The sequence below is a fragment of the Eupeodes corollae genome, chromosome 1 (genome assembly GCF_945859685.1).
Source record: "Eupeodes corollae chromosome 1, idEupCoro1.1, whole genome shotgun sequence".
In the NCBI taxonomy this organism is placed as follows: Eukaryota; Metazoa; Arthropoda; class Insecta; order Diptera; family Syrphidae; genus Eupeodes; species Eupeodes corollae.
The window spans coordinates 49,343,734-49,363,582 of record NC_079147.1 but is presented as its reverse complement, the minus strand read 5'-3'; positions in this window follow the sequence as shown (position 1 = coordinate 49,363,582).

Sequence of the window (19,849 nt, the reverse complement as noted above, 5' to 3'; positions counted from 1 at the left end):
ATGATAAAACTTTATTGCCAAAATGAGAGTTCGTTAACGCAAACGTTGCATGCATTGCGCCCATTTTACGGTGGACGCGGTGGCCCGTTGACTCTTCCACGTTTAGTGGCCAAAGCTGACCCATCAGCTCAAAGTTCATGACCATCATAGACAGCGCCGTTTGTTCCCTGACTGTACTTTGAACCGTTTGGAAGAGGATATCCACTCGAGGTTTACCAGGTGATAGAGCATCCTTAAAAAGTTACCTTTAGGTGTAGATTTTGGGCCGGCGCGGCGGCGACGGTGGCGTTATTGGTCCGTACATTTTTAAAAAAGGACGTTAGTGAGGTGGTCACCGTCAACAGCAAGCAAGATGATAAGAAATTTCCGAATTGACCCATATGGCCCTAGACGGCATGTGGTGTTCCAGCAAGATGGCACTTCGTGCCATATATCATTTAACACGGCGTCTATACACAAAATCTTCCCGTCCTTATTGAAATACCACAAGGAAAATCGTTTCAAGTATGTGAATCAAATTTAGAAAATTCATGGTTCTCACTTAAATGTTCTGAAATTTTTCTGAAGGAAATATATTTTTAGGAACAGCTGAAACAAGTCGTTCCAATCGTCTCCAATAACAAGGATTAACGCGAGTTTACTGGGAGTATAATAACCTTTCGAAAGGTTCAAATGGCACCAAGTAAAAACATTTATTGCGTTTCGTATATATTTTTCGATTTTACAAAAAGCTATAGTATTTCCTATGAGGCTTAAGAGTAGCTGTCAATGCATATTGGTTTTGAATTCTTGGAAAAGGTGGAGTGTGGTAAGGCTTTCCACATTCGCATAGTTCAGCTAAAGAACAAAGCTCTTTACTTGACAATACGGCCGAAGTTCGTCTCAAGAGTATGCCGAGGATAATTCCCAGAAGCTCGAGTATTACTGTGAACGGTTTAAGGGGAGCAATGAAATAAGTTATTTCTTAAGAGCATAAACAGTTAAAATAACGGTGAAAACGGTGAGACAAGAAACTTTACGAATATTTTCAAGCGACGGAACAAATTGATGATATTATCACGAATCAATTTAAATACTATACATTTAATAGTGTCCAAGAGGCTTATGTTGCAGAAACACCAGCAAAGGGATTTGAGTTATACTTAAGCTTTCAAAGGGGTGAATTTAATGAGCTTTTCATAATTTGACGATGCATTTCTAAATTCGAAGAAAAATATCTACAACTGAGGATGAATATGAAAATAAAAGAGTACCATCGCCAGCGAAACAAAGTATTGGATTAGATGTTGTAGACAGAAGATTATTAATAAAAATGAAAATGAGTGTTGGAGATAGAACATAGCCCTGGGGCATATTACGTGTAATCAACGAGTCGAAGGGTATCATGAAAGCCGAAAGCACGCATTTTCCATAAAGATGCCTGATTCCAGCCTCTATCAAATGCTTTTGAAATATCAAGCGCAATAATTTTAATTTCTCAATAACTATGTTAGGATTAGCTCCACTGTTCGTTGAGATGAGCAAAAAGATCAGCAGACCTATTGATGCTTAAGCCGTATTGTCGGTCATTAAAAAACTTTTGATTATCAGCCAGCGTTTCCTTGAACTTGGAAAAAAGGGACGTATTTGCAATCGATTGCTAATTACAGGGTTAGTGAGATTCGACTTTTTTGGAGATGGACTGGACGAATACTGTTTTGAGACCTGAAGAGAAGGACAGTTGAAAAAGCATAACCAACGTTGAAGAACAACTTTTCAGAACAATTGTGGATTGATGTGTTTCAATGTATATCACTGGCAGCGTTGAATTGGCTGCGAATCGCCTGGAAAAGAAATGATTTTTCTCTTAAGAGCTTAAAAATAGAGTGTCATTGACAACAAGCGTAGAAACCACGGAAGTGATATAAGGTATGACTTTGGTCCTCTTTTTTAGGAATTAACCTCATTAATTAGTTATTTGCTTTATAATTTTAGTACCGAAATTTTGCTTAAAGGATTTAAACCAACACTTTTGGTTAGATTCAATATTTGTTTGAGAGAAACGTCAGAAATCAATTTTAATTATGTAAGTAAAAGTAAAACGCTTTTTATAATTTCTAAGTATAGACTTTTAATTAACACTTAAAGTAAAGAGACACTTATGCTTCGAGTGGCGGCTACCAAAAAAGTAATCGCCGATTTCCCAACCACTAAAAACTTGTCCAGCAAAAAACACAGCAGAGCAGCGATGATACAGTTGATGTCAAAAAAGAGAGCATGACCGTACGGTTTACTTATCAGCTTCTGCGCATAATCCAGCAATTGAACGATAAAATATGTATTTGCTGTAGCTTTTCTAGCAAATAGCAAATAACAGGGTGTTAAGGTGTTAACTTGTACAATCAAGACAGTTTAAGGTTTACACTAAAAACGTAACAATCGTTAAAAAGACGAAATATTCATTTCAACATCATAAATCCTATGGTCACAAAGTCTTTTTAATACAAAATAAATAATACTGTATTTTTTTTACATATTTCAATTCATTATTGGATGATTTCCAAGAAAGTAGTGAATGAATTTCTATAGAAAAAAGTTTCTTGTATGACATACAATTTAATACTTTTATTTAATTTTCATTTATTATTTTATCATAAAATTGAAAATTCTTAGTAAAATTATTTTGACTTCTAGTTTAAAATCCTTTAAAAAACAAGAAACTAACATTTTTAAGAACCTTCTGCGAATTCAGAAATTAAAACTTCCTGAAGTTCTTGTTCAAAAATGTTAAACTCTTCTTCTTGAAAGACACCAAGATTGTCCTTTGTGTTATGATTCCAGTGAAAAGTTGCAGTGTCAAAACTCTAAGAAAAGTTCTTTAAAATACCGAGGTACCTACCTACTTTTTACCTTCTTAACAAATTAAAAGTAGGAATTCAAAATAACTTGAATGACAAAATTAAGAAAAAAAGAAAAGTAAAGTAGAGTATGCATTTCCCTTGATGAAATTTTGTAAACGTGATTGTGACAAGCTGATTATCACTTTGCATACTGCTATTCCACTTTCCAACATAACAATGCACCTAATTTTAACACTTTTTCTATGATCCTATTTAGTTTTCAACTCGAAATACACGAAAATTCTGCTTCCCTATTGTCTATAGTCTAGAGTAGTCTCTTAGGTAAGCGCATTTTTGCATTTTTGCATCTGATGCTCTTGCAGTAAATTAGCTGAGTTTAACCCTAAAGCAAAGTCTTCTATATACACACAATAATCGTCTTCATATAGCTCCGCTGCGCTATCGTCTTCTAAATATATAAGCAGATTGTTATTGTAATCCAACATGTGGGTATAATTTTCTCATAGTCACGAAAAGTTCAAAATTACTGGTTTAACAATTGCACATTATTTTTGCTGCAAGTTTGTATTTTTTTCTTACTTTTTTTTTGATATTATTTTGTATGCATAGCTTGAAAGGCAACTTATTTTTATTTTCACTTAACGAAACAAGAAGTATCTAACTTAGTTGAGAGCTTGAGCTCTGTATAGTATCTGAGAGTCTCTATCTTTATTTTTATATTTAGTATCTTTCTATAGTTGGCAGGTTGGTTTGGTGCTGGGAGGATGATACTATTTTGTTTTGCTTCTTGTTTTCTTGGGTGACTCTTTAATTACGAGACTACAAGCTTGTACCTATAAAAATGTTTACCCCAGTCTCAAGTCTCGACTAACTGATGCACTCGGAAAGTTTTCTTTTCGAGAGTTTTTCCCTGTGTTTATGTTTGTGTTTTGTTATTTGTTAACATCTCCGATTTTCAATTGTTTTAGATATTTTCTCACATTATATGAGATTTATTTTGTGAAAAAAAGATCTTACAAAAATAGAAAGGAAAGATAGAAGAAGAAGATACTATATTTTGAAACTATTTTCTAGGTAAAATTCCCTTTCATTTTTGCGCTTTGTCGGTTTCTAGTTGAGGAGGTGAGGATTTCAATGTTGTTAAGTATGGGGCTCACGTTGAAAGTGATATTGTTTATGGAAATGAATAGTTAATGAATTTTTCTTCTGAAAACGTGACTCTTTAAGAAAAAAATCACGACTTTAAAAGCAGTGGTGTTAAATTAGCACTTCCAAAAATTTGTCAAAATCACGAGTACTTCGGTGTTAATATTGTAATTAAGTGCTGCATTAATAATAAAGTTAGATATTTATTATAACACATAATATGTAAGTGTAAGATAAATTTGTTAAGGGAAATTAAAAGTTAAAGATAGTTTTATTAAAAAATTATTAAGTATATTTAATGACTACCGTAGGTGTTTGCAGTATTGTAAAGAGGACTTATTTCAGCCTTGCAATATAATTTACAGAATACCGGCTTTTTAAGAGTGCGTCACGTCTGCGATGTAAAAACCGGTGATGACGAGACCAAATCCGCTGCAAGGGATATAATACCATTCCATGAAGATATATCTCGTCTGTAGTCCAACAAAGCTGCTGGATATGATAGTATCGCTGACCAATTATTCAAAGCAGCAAGCGTTCGCTTGGTAAGGAGTGTGCACCAGCTCGTCTGAAAATTACGGTAGGAAGGCATACCTGATGAGTAAAATTTTATCATCTGCATTTTGCCGAAATCTATGCTGTCATATTATGTAAACGTCTAAGTTATTCGTCAACAACTTGATAACAGTGCCAACATCACATTATGGCAGATGTTAGACAAATCTCAGGAACCTAAAATCGATCCTTCTTAAGTCCGCGTATAACAGTATATATAGAGAAGAGTTTTACAGGTCAATGTTAAGCTTAGGCATTACTGTCAGACTTGTCTGTTTGTGTAAAATGACGATCTCGTAAAAGATCTCATCGATCTTACATTGTCTTGAAAGAATTATTTAAAACTCAATCGTCACAACTAGAGGCACAATCCTCCAAAGATCTGTACAATTACCTGGATATGCCGATGATATTGATTTAATTGAACGATCAAAGAGTCGCATCAGTGGTGCGATTTTGAGCACTGCGAAAGAAGCGGAGAAGATAAATTAAGTATTCATTTAAAGCAAGACCAAGTTTAGGTTGCTATTAGGAAAGGACATCGCACGACGACTATTAAACAAAAATACAACATGGAAAGCTTAAACGGTGAGATAGTTTAGGACTTTGTTTATTTAGGCACCACTATAAATTCAGTAAACCACACTAGCGCCAAAATGAAATGGAGAATATCTCTTGCAAATCGTTGTTTTTTTGGTCTTGAAGGCAATAGAGGAGAAAAGTCCAAGCCGGTCAAGTCACTCCCTATAAGAACCTCATCATCCTAGTTGTAATTTATGGCAACGATGCAAATGTTCTTAGAGCTAGCCTAGTGACTTACAACTCTTAACCATTCCTGTGAGTCATTTGGATGATGGAGGAGACCTAAAATTTTTTTCCCGAATCCCAACGGCTAATGAAACAGGACTTTTCATGACAAGAGCCAGTAACCGTAAAAGCTTTGGATGGCACAAACAGATCTTAAACACTCGACCTCTAACATGATAGCGCAACTCTACTCACTAACCATCCAGCCCCAGCTACTTCACTTTCAACACTGATCCGGTCAATAAAACACAAAGAAAATCCAAGGACTTAGATATAGCGGGGTTACGTAGAGTGAATGGACATACACTCCAGTCCGGGTTAACTTTTAAATCAAATCTTCCAATACAAATGTTGTCTAACTAGAACGTAGTCGGCTTAAAGAATTTGACTTCAAATCATATTTAATTTAAAAAAAAAATAAAGAAAGAAAGGAAAACAAAGGATCTTCTGTTACCTTATCTACTGAGTTTGCTTTTTTCAACTGACAAACGGCTGAAACAAATCCGTATATCGTGTTTTGTGCAGAGTGTAAGTGTTAGTGTAAGTGTTTGCAAAGTTAGTTTTTAGTGACAAAATAATTTATATTTGAGATGCTTCCTATGAGACGAAGCAATTTAGGTTGAAAAACCCGAACTGCTACAAAACAAGCTAACTACCCATCTAATTTCACTGCACAAGAACATCAAGACCAAATTGAACGTGAAAAATTTGGATATCACAAACGCGTGAAGCGCGATCACGACATTTAACTAATGATCGCTCAAGTTTGATTCAAGCTGCTTTCAGTTACGATGTGTCAATTGTCTACAGTAATTACCAATGTGTTATTATTTGTCCTATGAACTCGGTTTGCTCAGACTGTAAGGCACTGAAATACAAAGCGAAGCTAATGGATCGTGTCGCGCAAATGGTAAAGTGGAACTGAAACCGTTAGATCCACCACCAGAGCCATTGTACTCATTGGTATCAGGAATAGGAACAGATTCCATACACTTTTTGACACATATCCAACACTATAACAATTGCTTTCAAATGACTTTATTTGGGGCAACAAATGTAGTTCGGGGAAATTTCATGCCAACTTTCAATGCACATATGTATATATTATGGCAGTTATTAATAATTATTTTAGCGAACGAAATTTTCTATCACTTAAGTTAAGTAGAAAAGTATTTGATACTCTTATGAAAAAGAAATGATGAAACTGAGGGGATTTACTTCTTAGATGCAAATAATGGTACAGGAAAATCTTTTTTGATTTCAATAATATTATCAACAACTCGCTCACAAAAAAAAATTGCACTTGCTTGGTCGGGAATAGCAGAAACTTTGCCTGAAGGTGCTCGAACAGCCAATTCAGCACTAAAATTGCCATTAATCATGCAAAGCAATGAAACTCCAACCTGCAACATTTCGAATAACTCTGCAATGGCAATGGTTGTGCAGCAATGTATTGTATTGATTGTTTGAAATCAATGCATGTCTAAAGTCCTCCAATTTATGGAAACATGTCAAAGTACTTCATTTAAGCAAGAATATGCGTGCCAAGTTGCAAATTGACAAATCTGGAAACATATTCTTCAAACAACTCATTGACATTGATAATGGAAATTTTCCTATAGACTTGTTGGCTGGCTGCATTATCTTTAATGAACGTTTTGGTCAGTTAAAGCAATCAAAAGACGAACTTATTCAGAAGGTGTTTCCAGATGTTTCTCAAAATTACAGAAACCATGATTGGTTGATCAAACGAGCTATATTGGCTGAAAAAAACATTGATGAAAATGAATTGAATTTCAAAATTCAAGAAAAAATTACATACTAACCGAGGATACATATATTAGTTGATTCGGCTGCTAACCAAGATGATGTAGGTAGTAATTATCCAACTGCATTTTTAAGCTCGCTGGATTTGCAAGGATTGAAATTTCACAATCTTCAACTAAAGGTTGGATCAATAGTTATAGTGTTGCGAAATATCAACAAACCGCGTCTTTTCAACGGTACACGGTTTGCTATAAAAAAATTACTAAACAACGTGATAAAAGCAACTGTACTCAAAGGAAAGTATAAAGGAGAAAGTGTTGTTATACCGCGCATTCCGAGTGGTGTGCTATTTGAGTTTAAACGACTACAGTTCCAGTGATGCTTGCTTTTGCTATGACTATAAACAAGTCCCAGGGACAATTATTTTGTGTTTTTGTTTTTAGAAAACCCCAGGTTTCCCACTTGGTCAATTGTATGTAGCCTGTTCCCGTGTTGGAAAACCATCAGATTTGTTAATCTATGCGCCAAATAATCAAACGAGCAATAGCATATACCACAAAGCACTACAATGATAATAAAACTGATTTCTGTTAATAATTATGATTCACATGATTAACAATAAAGCGATTACTTACTTTTTAATCGTTATTATGTGTCATTTAATTATTTCATTATTTATTTCTATCAAGACGGTTGACTATATAAAATACGTAGGAACAAAAACTGCCACTTTATAAATCCTTATGACAGGACGAAATCTGTCGTGTCCGCTAGTTTTTTATAAAATTAAATTGATTTGAAGCCAATATCTCTAAGTTTTGAAAAGATATTTGAGTCGAAAATCAATTTTACCAACTTTTATTATATTTTTTAGGTTTTTGTTTTTTGTTAAAAAAAAACTGTCAATTCACTTTTTTCAAAACTTCACCAGGGGGTCATTCCGTAAAGCGATTATTGTAAAACGTGATTTGACGGTAATCGTCACAAGTAAGACGATAATCGTTAAAGTGATATCACCAAAACGAAAGCGTTTGTACGATAGCTAAAAAGGTATTCCAAAAACTAACTAAGGTAATTGAAATAAAATATTTCGGCGTAATCGAGTTTTGTTACAAAGTGAAAATGAAAACTCAGAAAAAAAAATTAAATGAATTCGGTTATGGAGACTATTAAGCGATAAATCAGACACTCTATCCCTTCCAACCTACATGTATGCATTATTGTTTTTTCTCTCTCTCACTTGTAAAATAAACTAAACCATTATAGTTTTGTTCAAAGTTTTTTAAAAGATGCCTTTATAATTTCTTTAATATCAGATATATGTAAATAACTTAGATTTTGAAATTATACATCCATCGTCAACGGCAAAAAATTAAAACATTAACCGTGACAATAAACACCACAAAATAGTTGGTAAGTTTGGTAAAAAAGCAATTTGTTGCAAATTTTCACAACTTCCCATAGACAAAAAACAAAATTAATATCCTTTTCCAGTTATCGAACAAGAATTATCTTTCGTTGAGTTTATTTTTACATTTCAGTTAACTTATATTGAAAACGATTTACGAGACAATAGTAAGGTAAAGCAAATTATTGACGATATAGTAAATGATAATCGTTTTGATGATTATCGTTTTGAAAATTACGGAATGACTTCATCATCGAAGTGCTACCTGCATCAACAGACAAATTAAATAGTATTTGGAAGGCCCAGCAAGATGACCAGCTATCAAAGAAATCATGGAATTTTGTCAAAGTGGATGGCCACATCGTTCGAAAATAACACCAGAAGGAAGGCTATATTACAATGATCATCATTATTTAGCCATTAATGGCCAGCTCTTGATGCATGGGAATCGACTGGTCATCCCACCGGTTAAGCGTAAGGAGATGTTAGCAACAATGCATACTGGACACTTGGGAATCGTTAAATGTTAAAGCAGAGTGCGACAGTCGGTTTGGTGGCCTGGATCTTCAAAGGAAATGGAAGAGTTTCTTCGGACTTGCACGACCTGTCTACAATATCTGGTCCCTAGACACGAACCGCTTATAAGTTCCACATTGCCTGAGCGTCCTTGGCACACAATAGCAATGGACCTTTGCGTATGCTATTGTAAAACCTTTTTAGTAATTAGATTAGTTCAATTAGAAAACCAGACATCACGATGCATCATCAAGCACTTAAAATCAATTTTTGCCAGGTTTGGCCGGTATGCCAATAAATAGTCAGAACTGACAATGGACCTCAGTTCGCCACAGTTCAATCTTCAGAGTTTCGTCAATTCGCTCAATGCTTGGGATTTAAGCACATCACATTCAGCCCTCATTTTGCTCAAAGCAATGGATTCATTGAGTCGGCAGTTAAACAAATCAAGAATTTGTTGAAGAAAAACCCTGAAGATCCTCAATTGGCTCAATTGGAGTACCGTGCCACACCACTCGCTAACGGGTCAAGCCCAGCTGAACTTTTAATGGGCCGAAAAATTCGTTCAATAATGCCGATGACAAATGTTCGTTTTGAGCCAAATAAGGTCGACATGGACAAAATCAAAAAGAATGAAGAACAAAGGAGGCAACAACAAGCAAACAATTATAACAGACGACATGGAGTGTGCGACACAAGAAACTTTGAAATTGGCGATGTTGTATGGATAAGGGATATCCACCAATGGGGACGTATTCAGGCCAAGGCCGATACCCCTCGTTCCTTTTATATTAAAACTAACATTGAATTATATATAAAAGAAATGTTTATCATCTCAACAATGCTCATAGAAACGCTATACCGTATAAACCAGAAGAAGTAATTGAAGGAGAGCTTCAAACTCCAAGCTAAAAAAATTCGAAGGAGGAGATAAAGATGCATGTATTGCCTGGTCGAAAAACAACTTTACCCACAACTACATCTACAGGTCATTATACCACCATAGCAGGAAGAATCAGCAAACCACCTGATCGATGGACTTATTCTTCTAAGTAAGATTATTTCATCTTCATTTAACTACATACTTGAAATATGAATTATTAACATCAACTTGGTAAATTAAAATCTTTGTTTAATCAATACTATCCAATGTGTTTATATGATATAGAATTTAAACTATAATCAGACTTTTATAACAATGAATTAAAACTAAGAATAAAGATAATTGTTTTCATAGGGGAGATGTGGAGTGTATGTATACCTCTCCCTCTATCTCTATATATATTTACGTATATGTTATAATAGCATAAGTTATTAAGTTAGTCAATAAACTGAACTCACTAAGGAAGGTCGTCTTCTATTTAACGTGCGAACACTACACCCAGATTTCAAATACGTTATTTTTTATTGGACAAAATTATTTTGGAGTTAAAATCATTTTTTTTGTAAAATATTCTATATTGTATATGGCAAAAATGTACTCGATTTTTATAAAATTACAATATGTTATTTTAAACTTAATTCAAGTCTCTAGCGTTATGGGTTCGGGAGATATTTAGGGTTAACCAACATTTTTACCAAAATGTTTACCTTTTTTTTAATTGCTTCTACCAAATTGTTTTCACAGTCCTTTCTGCATCTTTCTGCTTTATTAACCGTTTAACAAAATTTATTTGAAGTCGATATCTTTGCTGGTTCATGAGCTATGGCCGACGAAAAAAAAAACGTTGCCAAGGTGCGGACGTACAGACTGACGGACATACACTCACAGACATCTTTCTAAAAATCTTTTCTTTCGACTTTAGGGAATTTGAAACGTCGAGAAATGTCAAAATTTTCAATTCGAGAAATCGGACCCATTTCAATATATTCCTATGGGAATTTAAAAAAGCGCGTATACGCCCAAGTGTACCATTATTAAAAATCAAGTTAATATAGGTTGTTCTTTAATAATTAACCAAATGTTTTATTTAAAATTAAATTCAACAAACAGCTATTCAGTATAAATTCGTTATACATTTTTAAAAATTAAAAAAATACTTAAAACACAGAGCAAAACAAATTTCTATTTCTTTTTTTTTTCCATTTGCATGTAATTTTATTAAACACTCACTTAGTCACCAAGTTAGGCATTTCTATTCACCCACAAGAATGTTTTAATTTTTATTTGTTAAAATACGAAACCGATACACTTTATTATTATTATACTTCAATTGCTTTCTTAGTCTAAGGTTTTTGAGAATTCGATGTAATTTAATATTTTATAAAACAATAAAAACGTTTATAATTTGAAGTATTAATTTATTTTAAATAATAACTTCTAAGGAGCGAGGTTAACGAAAGCTGATTAAAGTTAAACCTTATTTCGTTTTTGTAAAGGGACAAATTTAATATTTTTCTTTTTTAATTATTTTCTACCTTATCTCTTTAATATGTGGTTGATAAAAATGCATATTTTAATTATCAATTTATTTATATCTATTAGTGTGTGTTTTGTTATAGCCGAGTGTAAATATGTGAAAATTGATTCATTTATCAAAGGTTGGTTTATTCATTTAAAGTGTCCAACCACATTATACAGGGATAGTTTTTAGTTAGGTAATATAATTCACATATTATGAAACAAGAGATGTCGCGATTAGTTTAAAGTTTTGTTTTTATTTTACCTTATTTTTAATATTACTGCAGTTAAGGCCTTTAATATGGGATTAAATGAGTTCTAAAATTGTGTATGTGAAGGTAATGTTATCAATCGCAATTACACTTCGGTAATTTATGTAAACAAGCTTAATTTGATGCAGGTAAATTGCGGGGGATTTTTATTAGAATTAGAATAAATTACATATTTGTTTTTTTTTTTTTGAAGTTGTGGTTGATAAAAAGTATAGATTCTAGGAATACGAACGATGCCAATGAAAATGTAATTTGTTTGTTTTGTGGCCATTTTAAATGATGCGTGAAATGGGGGTAATTTTGATCATATATAGGATAAACATTATTTATGGGAGTATGAAGCTTGCCTGTATTAGAGGTATTAAATTTGTTTATGTCGACTCTCAATCAATCTCAATATAAACTCAAAACTGAAAACACTAATTTTATTTTAAATTTTGTAGGTTTCTATTTTGCAAATTATACAATTATACATAAACTCACATACTGTACTTTATTGGACTTGGCTTAGTTTGGTACTTTAAAAAAGATCCATATAAAATTTTTGACACAAATTAGCTTTTAACGACCTAAATTCAGCAGCAATATTAGTTGTTTAAAAAATTATATTTGTGAACTTAAATTCATCAAACATAAAGAAGAAAGTTTGGTAAAGTTTCCCCTTAGGCCAACAAATTAAATGCAACTTATTTGTTATTAAAACAAAGTTATTTAATTTAAACAAACTAGAAAAAAAATGTAATATTTATGTTTGATAAAATTAAATTTTATGTTCTTTTTCATTTATTCAATTAAAACTTTCGAATAAAAAATCTTTTTTTATATTGAAATTATATATTTGAACGGAATTGGTTTAATTTTAATTGGATTCAGTTATGATCTGATACGCATTAAAGAGTAAACATAATCTAAATTGAATGTTTAAATAAATTTTAAATACAAACTGAAAATTTAAATTATAAACCAATAATACCAGATGATTTCAACATAGGGTGTCAATAAATGTTAAATATTATGCACCTGTAACATCTGATGTAGATGTTCCTAAAATACATATATTTTTAGATAAACAAATTCATGTTTATCTAAAGAGGGTGTCCTGAAATTGACGAAATGTTTAAACTGTCAGCAGCAATTTTAGGGCTGTGATGAAACCATAAATAAATACAAATTTGAAAACTGTTAAGAATTGGTAAAAATGTGTACTATATTTCACAGGATCATTTCTGTAGTCAGTCTTCTCTTACTTTTGAAGAAAGTTTTTTTTATTATTGAACGCAAATTAAAATTTGGAAGACTACTGTTTAAAGATTCAAAAATGTATGCTCGAGATATCGATTTAACTTTGTCATTTGGAAATTGGTTTCATATCAAAGAACTAGCAGTTTATATAAAATCATAGTTAATTTACAAAAAATCGTACATTTAAAATTATGAGGTAATTATTTTTATTATTTATTTTTTATACTTAATGAAAACCGTGACTAGATACGTCGAGAAAAATTTAAATCTTTGGTACGTTTTGGAACACCCTTTGAATAACTTTGACTAGATTAGATAAAAATGTACTCTTCTATTACTTAAATATTGTGCTATGTTACATTAAATTATATTTGTTGCATATTAAAATGTTTGTAGTCAAAATATATAATCATTATTTAATGTACATTGATTATTTTTGTATTCAAATATTAAGGTTTTGTTTAAACTACGTAATTAGAAAAATTGATCACCAATAATTTTAAAAAATCAATAACAAAATCTAAAAAGAAGATAATAACAAATTTAAATTGAACTTAAAAGGATTTAAAAGCTATAGTTTCTGACTGAAGTAAAACACCAATTTACCTATTTAAACCATCAGTGGCGTCTTTAGGCATTGGCTCGGTGGGCCATGGCAAAGGGCCCCGCAATTATTTTTATACAAGAATTATATAGAAAACTATATAAGGTCAGTAGACAGTAACAGTTTCATTTTATCCTCCGTTCCGTTGAAATTATATTCCTCAACATCTTAAACTTCTGGCAACATAAATTCCTTATCATACACCTGCACACGCTGGAAAATATTATTTTAACAGCTCTGCTTTCGTTCTACTCTATAGTTGTGCACAAGTGTTGACAGTACACCCGACTTTTCTCATATCGACCAGTTGACTTTTGTAAATTGATATGTTAAAAATTGTGTTCCCATCGCAAGGTTCCTTAAATTTATACCTATTGAAGAGCATAAATCTGAATATTTGGCTGACACAATCTTGACATTTCTGGAAAATCATGATTTTTCAATAAAGGAGTGAAGATGAAAAAGCTATGATAAGGCTTCTAATATATCGGGGAAATATTCTGGTTTGTAAGCATGATTAAAGAGAAGTGCGAATTCTCTTCCTTTGAACCTTGTGCAGCACATTCTCTTACATAACATAGTAGGCCTTCATGCGGCTAGTTGTGTACAGAAGGCAACAAGTTTCTTTCAAGTGGTTCAAAAAATATTCAACATTTTTCTGCTTCTACTAATTGCTAGAATAAATTGAATGATAGTTTAGGTTCACATAGAGTTCTTAAAACCTTTTCTTAAGCAAGATGGTCTGCACAAGCTGATGCAGTTAACGCGCTGGAAATCTATCTACGCCCCTGAAAACTATTGGAAATAAAGTATAAACGAAGTTTAAACAAAAGTTTAAAATTTTACGAATTTTTTGAAATTAAGCACATTTTTGCATAAAATTTTTGTCTGAACCATAAGTTGTTGTTAGTCCAGTAACACTTTGTCATTTAAATATAAGGTTACCATGTGTTGGACTCGACTTTTTTTCTACTGTTTATGATTTTAGCATAGTTAATAATCCAAGCTTCTTAATTCGAGCGTTGAACGCAAAATTTCCAAGAACCACAAACAAAATTAAAAAAATTCGACCATATAGAAACTATATGGCAAGTAATACATTCGTAAAAATTTCGATCTTAATTTTGATCAAACTTGACATTTCGATAATATAAAAGTCGAAAAAACGTGAGTTTCTGATTTTTTTTTACAGGCCAAAACATTGTGTCGATTGATTTTAGACTAGGAAATTAAGATTTTAAGCCGATTGGCGTTAGGCGTTTTTTCAGACTAAAACATTAGCCCCCATACAATTTTTTTGGGCAAAATCCAAAATCTCCGATTTCCTCAAAAACGAGCCCATAGATTTGTACTAAATTTACAATTGAAAAAATAAACATACTCGTATATTCGTATTGCTACATAAGGATACCTCTAGTAGAACCGTCATTTTGTTTTTATGTTTTCACAAGACTTATTAAACCGATTTTAATAATTCTTTTTCTGCACGAGCTTTTGTATTGTCTTAATAATATTTGATGATCGGATATTGAAAAATGTTTGCTGTTGTTTTCAATTTTTTTTTTTTCGAATTTCGATACCTGCAAAACAGTTAACGTATTTTTTAACGAAAATCAAATGTAAAACGTTTAAGCTTTACACAACTGAATGCTAAAAAAAAATTTCATATGGAAAACTAATTTAACAAAAAACCGTTCTAACGATTTTCAAACACAAATTTTAAAAAGGTAAGGATTTTTTAAGAACTTAAATGTCATTTAAATTTTTGAAAAGAAACTTTTTTTGTAGCTACATTTTGCAATTTGAAATATTAAACAATATTTACATACTCTTTGGATGCATGAGAAAGTTTATGCGGACAAAGTTATAGTAATCAGTCCGCATTGTCGAATTGAAAATGTTGACACATCTCGAAATTTCAAGGTCCGTATAGTCGAAATAAGATTTTTTTAGAGAGATTTTTGATTGTGCGTGCATATGTATGTACGTTCGTACTTTCGAGAAGTTTTTTTCGTCGTTTATAGCTTAGGAACCAGTAGAAATATCGATTTTAAATAAATTTTGAGTGGGTAGTTTTTTTACCACAGCAATTTAAAATAAAAGTGAACATTTTATCTAAGTCTATATATTTCACGAACCAATAACGCTAGAGACTTTAATTAAATTTTATATTATAGATTGTAAGGTGACACAAAACAAGTATATTTTTGGGAAAAAATCCAATGCACGTTTTTTTATAAATCAAAAAAACTGAGCAAAAAAATAATTGTCACCTCGAATCTTTTACGAAAAAATAATGATTTTTTACCCAAAACAATTGTATGCAACAAAGAATAACGCTTTTGACATCTAGTAAAATTTTGAGAAAAAACGAATAGACAGTTTTTTTTAGAAAAAAAAAAAAAATAAATAAAAACCGAAACAAAACATTATTTAAATTTAGTTAAAATTGATTTTTGAGTCAAATATATTTTCAAAAATTTAAAATTATGGCTTCAAACTAATTTTATCTCATAGAAAATATTGCTTTCGCCATTTAGTAAATTTTATAAAAATCCAACAGTCGGTTTTTCATTCAAAAATTAAATCTAATAAAAAGAACTCAAATGCTGCTAAATTTGTTAAAAATTGGTTTTCGACTAATAATCTTGTTAGCAAAAATAGATTTTGAAATTGAACTATTTCATCATAATATGCAAAATGTTGTTGGTAATTTTTAAATAGAAAAGAATAGAATAGTTCAACTGAAATCTTTTTCAACAAAACGCGAAAACCTCCAAATCTTTTAAGCAAGACTAATCGACAGACGAAATGGGTTGTTATCAATGTGGGTTGCATCTGATCCTCTTTTATTTTTAATACAATCGTGTTCTTTAATTTAAGGATAAAAATAGATTAGCTACATTTTGAGCCTAATTTACAAAAAAAAAGATGAATTAGTACTAAAATAACAACAATAGATAATTTGCCTTAAGGGTCACCATAACTCAAAAGAGAAAAGATTGGACCAAAAGAAGAAAAAAACAGTGGGGGGAGGTAATTTTTCACAGAAGTGAGTTGATATATGAAATAAGATATGAGTAAACAACTGCAACACCTCCATTACTGAGTTAGAATAACTTTTCTCAAAGCCAGAAGTCTGTCATGCAGTTATTTTTATAAAAAGTAGCTTTTTTCCATAGTATCAGACAAAAAAATTTAAATCTCAGAGTTAAAACCGACACAAAAAGTATTGAAACAAAATTTTTTTTTTAGTTTTGTTATTTTATTCAGTTCTAATTTTTTTCAAAAATCAATGTATTTGTTAGTATTAATCAAATACCAAAAGTCCAGATCTAAAAATTTGTTTTACTGTTTGATGTCATTGAAAAGAATGACACTTGCTACACTATTTGTTAGTCAAATAATCTTTTCTCTACACAGAAAGATCAGCTTCCGTAAATCCGTAAACAACAGACTGGCTTCATATAAATATATAAAATTGATAGAACACAATAATTAAAAGATGGCTCCATCAATTCCTTAAGAATAATACTAAATTTGTTGCTAAGAAATCAAAATATTTGAAAAACAATAAGCAAGGTTTTTTACCATTTTGTAAAATTATGTAACAAGTTAGAACTAACATTTTTAATTATCTTCAAACTTTAAAGACTTAAACGTCCAATCCGTTTCCCACAAAGGATCAACCAAATAACAAGCCAATCGTTTTAGATGATCTTCAGAGTCAAGGCCTTTTCAAGACGATATTGTAGAAAAAGTACGAACCACCAATTTACCCAATTGACCATTTTGATTTTTGTTAAACGTAGCCTTCCAGCCCCTTTTTCATATATTTTATAAGATAGGCCAATGCCACACCTATCAGAATATAATAGATTTAAGAGGCCCTTCAAAATCATGGGCCTGAAAAACTCCCCTTTTTAATTTCTATTGAAACTCCGCTCATGTAAATAAATAAATAAAACGTAACTACAAAATTTTCGTTGGACTTGTGTCTAACTCTGCTTCAATTAATATGACTCTTGAGTACAAATTGTTTTTATCCTCGAACATAAAACTGACTTCGGTTCAAGAATACTGCCTTACGGTCACACACCACAAATAATTTAATAATGCTTTAATTTCTTTTTTCATTACTGAACTCTAAAGATGCCAGCCATAAATCTATACTCCACGACCTTTTGGAGACCGCAATAATCATTCTGATGATGAAGACGCCCGACCCGATTCCACATCAAGAGTGAAAGATCTTCGTATCTTTTTCTTGGGGATTTCTATTTCGATGTCCGTGACAATGCATTATACCGTCGAGTCGGTTGGTTGCCACCATAGTCGTTGGATTCTTTGTATTACATTCAGTATATGCGACACATTATACTGCAATGAAGACGTATCTTTTATTTTCAGTTCTCTTCTGCAATTATTTTCGAATCTCTCCAAATAATAAGAAAGATGTGATAGTCAGCTCGTCCGTCGGTCCGTTGTCGTCGTCAATGCGGTGATAATATGGCATGGATAGAAGGCAGGGAGTTTGTGGCGACAGCGGGACACAGCAATAATTTGAACTTACTGTTTCTCGGGAATAATATTGCGAACAACTCTCGAATTACAATTGAAAAATTATCTGTCTTGAGTTCGCCTTCTTTTGTACGATGACTATGAGTATATCGCTTGTTTGTAGCCTCTGGAATGGTCAGATGAGCTTAGACCAAGAGCTCACATTCTTGTAGCAGGTATACTCTCTCGCCTCTATCTTTATAATCTGAAACAGAAGCCGAGCGGATTTCTTTTCGTTCGACAAGAAGAAATCAAATCAAAGATTAAATTGCATTGCAGAGCGGAATCTTTCGTAAGGATTGTATCGTATCCGATGATGGTTATAAGCTCGACTGGCATAGTATTAATATATCCGGCGGGTTTTCAACCACCGCATGGCATATTGGACCGGACAATGGACTTCAGAAGACACAAGAGAGCGTAGACAGAAACAATGGAAACAACAGAACACCAGACGGACTATGGACAACCAACGGACTAAAAGTGACCCCCGCCGTTTTGCTAATTAAGTGCTTCAGATGAAAGCTAAAAGAAACGAGGCATACAAAAACACACAAAAAAACATAAAGACGATACTTACCCCACACTCGTTTGGGGACCGAAAGACCACTGCGACTGCGAGTGATGATGTCAATGACGACCAAGATGACGAAGGCTACGACTAAGACTACAGCTACAACGAGGACAAAACGTTGGCGGTAGCCTTAGCAATGATGCTGATGCTGTATGCTGTAGCTATATAGCTCACGCTGAAGCTGAAGTTGAAGCTGAACCTGATGATGATGATGACGATGATGGTGATGACATGAACTTTCTCGTACTATAAAAGGTCTTTGCCACGAATGAACTCTAATTGCTTGCAATTGTATCTATAATGAGAAAAAGATACAATAAAATATAGTATGTATCTTCTTAACGTACATAATACATAAAGATACTTTCTTTTTAATTTGTTTTTAAAGAGCTTTTTTCTTGTCATCACATATAGAACAAAATTGGATACTCTTTGGAATTTGTGGGTGGTCTAAAGGTTTTACAGTCTGAATTTTGTATCTTTTCTTTCTACTTGCTTTTGAGATCGAAAAAGAGGCGACAGCTTGAATTGACTTTTCATTATTTTCCCGAGGAGAAAATATCTAATTAAGTAAATTATGATGAAAAGACAATATAAGACGGAAATTGATGGATTTAAATTTTGTTCTTTTCTTACTTTTTTTGGAATTTGGTCTCAGCTAATTGAGAGCAATTATTGTGTCAGGGTATTGGGACAGATATTAAGAGTTTCAATTATAAACTTTGTCAAGTTCTTTACCTTATGGGTAAGCATTTTTGAGGGTTTCAATTAAAATCTTATTTAAACACTTTTATTTTAATGTTTCGCATTCTTAACATTAATTTATATTAAATTATTACTTAATTTTTTAAAATGTTGGGAATAAATTGTAAGGATGTGGAAATTGGCGTTATTCAAATATTTTGGAAAAAATTATAATTTAACTCTTTTTTTGACGTATGCATATCATCTCTGTCAAACTTGTGCAGAATGACGAAAGAGAATTCATCAAAGTGGGAGAAGATCTCACCGATGCATTTGATTTGTCATGCGACTTTTTCAACATCGTTCTAAAAAAAATTGTGCAAAACTCAACACCAGAAGCACAATCTTCCAAAGGTCTATCCAATAACTCGGATACGCCGATAATATTGACATAAAAAGAAGATAAAAGTGTA